The sequence below is a fragment of the Vigna unguiculata genome, chromosome 11 (assembly GCF_037176805.1).
Source record: "Vigna unguiculata cultivar grain cowpea cultivar isolate G323 ecotype 2 chromosome 11, ASM3717680v1, whole genome shotgun sequence".
NCBI classification, from domain to species: Eukaryota; Viridiplantae; Streptophyta; class Magnoliopsida; order Fabales; family Fabaceae; genus Vigna; species Vigna unguiculata.
Genome location: NC_140802.1, coordinates 26,564,803 through 26,567,979, shown reverse-complemented (window position 1 = coordinate 26,567,979; position 3,177 = coordinate 26,564,803). Strand labels below are relative to the sequence as shown.

General features: G+C 29.4%; 1 long non-coding RNA gene across 2 annotated transcripts; it reads right to left on the bottom strand.

Annotated features, from left to right (window-relative positions):
* Window positions 1-396: 396 nt before the first annotated feature.
* On the bottom strand, window positions 397-2,197 carry LOC114168441 (uncharacterized). 2 transcript variants are annotated; one of them, XR_014986182.1, is made up of 3 exons: window positions 2,078-2,197; window positions 880-1,025; window positions 397-756 (listed from the first exon to the last, which is right to left on the bottom strand). It is a non-coding gene; the product is annotated as an uncharacterized LOC114168441 (long non-coding RNA). The 2 variants fall into 2 exon arrangements; XR_014986183.1 differs by lacking the exon at window positions 2,078-2,197 and adding an exon at window positions 1,094-1,522.
* Between the last annotated feature and the right edge of the window lie 980 nt (window positions 2,198-3,177).

Genomic DNA, 3,177 nt, shown 5'->3' with positions numbered 1-3,177 from the left:
GATTATAATTACTAGTAAAATTAATTTTATTTTGAAATTAAAGTAAATCTAAAATCTAACCAAAATTAAACTAATAAGAAAGAAAACAAAGAAATTTATATAAATTGAACACAAAACTATATACGCTTGATATTTCATTACTGTAACCAAGGCAATTACAAAAATTATATGCTTGATATTTCATGAGTTAGATGCTTTGTTTTTATCAAATACAGGTTAACACGTGGTTTCTAGAAGGATGATGATAAATCACCATTGTTAAGCTTTAAATATTAATAACTAAGGCAATTAACCTCTGCATTAAGGAAAAGAGCGTAACGACATAGTTGCTTTTGCAAAGTCAAACTCCAAGCTCACCTGAAGATTGTCCCAATATAAACACACTGAACAATCAACTTGATATAATTTCTTCTTTTAATTCCAAATAAAATATACAACAATTTGGTGTGACACTGGGTTTAAAACCTACATCGTCCTGATCAGAACTTCCACTAAGCTAAGTTTTCTTGTTAGAAGATGTTATATTTTTCCTTGCAGCAGGGACCACACCTTGGTTTTTGGAACCATAAAACAATATCCAGAAAAGAGGAATTGTAAATATTTCAACAAACAAAAAATACCAAATAATTTGAGTTGGCTTTCACCAGTTGAGATATGATGAAATGTGTTACTCACATCATCCTCGTCAGAGGACTCCCCAAATGAATCAGAAGAGCTTGAAGCTGCAGCTACAAATCCATTCTTGGCACCTGGTTTCTGAAACCAAAAAAAGAAAAAATCATGAGAAAGCCCATAAAAATACCAATGAGTTATATTTCAACTAACGTAAATTTTAAGCATTTTTAGTAATTTTAAACCATGAATAGACTTGTGCAATACCTCATTAGAAGAAGAATCGTCAGAATTGCTTTCCTTCTTCTTTTGCACCTTTGTTTCCTTCTTTTGTTTCTGAACAACCTCCTCTATCTTCTGTTTCTTTGCAATCACTTGCTTCTCACTTTCTTCCTCAGCTTGTCTGTTGTCTCCTGAAAGAGAAAAAATAAGAAAAAATGTATGACAAAACGAATTAGACAATAACATTAGACATGCTCACTTGAAGAGTGAAGGCCTCCAAAGGTATTGGATCAATACTTGTAACTAGATAAACGCCAATAGATTCCTTCTTGGTGTGTTTTTTACATCACTGTAAGTTTTCAAATTCAAAGTTATTACCAAATTGTGAACAGATGAGTAAATTAAGGAAGTGCGTTATTTGATAAAAACACATGTATCAAATTGTGAAAGATGACTAATTTAAGGAAGAGCTTCTCCTAGTTTGAGTTTGGTTGCTCCACTCTTGTACACCTGCATTTTATCCATATTTCCGCTTGGCAACTCTTCTAAAGCACCAGCCTTTTTAGGTACTGTTGTTTTACCAATCTGCTCCTCCTTATCACTCCTCTTGTTAAAAGGCATATTTTTAAGAAGTTGAAATAAGAACATCTTATGTTGCTCACTCTGCTCCTGTCAAAATATCATCTGGGAATTATTTTATCTGTTTCAGCAGTATAATACTTGCATAATTTATTATATTTGATATGACTACTAATCAAGAGCTCTAGTTCTGCACAAAACTTAACAACATTCTCATCATACTCCAAACTAGTAGCATCAGCTTCCCCAAATTCTTCGTCATCAAGAATCTCTACCACGTTAAAAGGTGGCATGATTGTAGATGTTTAGAAAGCATCCTTTGGAGACTTTGGCTAATGTAAAAGTTATTCTTCAGAATATTAATTATCTTAATAGATCATTAATTGACATATATTAGAGTACACCTGGATTGAGCTTTGCCTTAAAATCAATTCAAAAACACATATAGGGATTAAAATTAGGATTCATGAGAAGTTGAAATTTGAAAAGGAAACAAATTTGAAGAGAAAAATAAACTACAGAAAGAGAAAAAATGGGGAAAAATACCTACAAGAATAAAATTGCGAAAATTGCATGAGAAGAAGATGATTTACAAGAATGTTCCAGCAGAGAGGATATGGATTTAAAAGAAAAAGAGAAGATGACATTAGAGAAGATGGCTTACCGAAAAAAGGAATCTTCTCTATCTACGAAGAACACAAAGCTCATCTATCTATCAGTTACTAAAATATAACGATAAAAAAAAATTGAGTTACCATACTCCGTCGGTTTTCAAACCGACTTCAAATATTTTGTAATTTACTATTGAGGCATTTTAGTAAAACCGCCCTTAAGAAAAATGACGTTAAAATTTACTTGAATTGAAAACAGATGTGTCTCTGTGCCCTAATTTCTTTACCACTAATCTTGATTCTAATGTGCCTCATTACTCTGATTATATTGTGCATACAGTGTTTCCTTGTATCAAACTTCTTCACCACCGTGTCCTCCTCCACTCCTCCATCACTAGTGCAGCGAAAAGTCTTGACATCAGTTTTTTCAACATTATACTGTTGTTCCCCAATCAATCAAAGCATAGTAAAAGAAGACTTTTGACTTCAGCATTTAGTAGCTACTGCAACATTTACCTAGCTACATTGATTAAAAATGTTACTATTAATATAATATAGTTACATTTTCTTAAACTTGTTACTATAAAGAATATTAATATTAATATTGTAACACTTTTTTAAAAATGTCACTGTACATATTACACTTTTTTTCTATTTTCACTAACATTTGCTAATCACATCTACTAAAAATGTTACTATATACATCCTAATATTGCGATATGTTTTAAAAATGTTACTATAAATAAATAAATATATTGTATAATATCAGTATTATCAGAAATTAATTAAATATAAAATAATAATATCGCATGCATCGTTAAGAAGTAATTAAAAATTATTTTCTAGTCATTTTGAATTTATTTTAGAAACTAAATTTTAATCAGTAAAAATAATCAAAATAGAAACTAACTTTTAGTTTTTAATTATTGTATTATTAAAAAATTGATTTTTTTAATCTTTATTGTACAAATATTTTGCTGACATATATTTGATGAATGATTTTTAAGATTTATATTTACAAGAAATAAATTTAATTAAAATGTATTATAATTATAATGTAATCGTTCGGTATACGACCATGTATAATTAACTAGTGTATTAAAGAGTATATAAAATAGAATAACATTTCTCTTTTATTATTATATTAAATAAT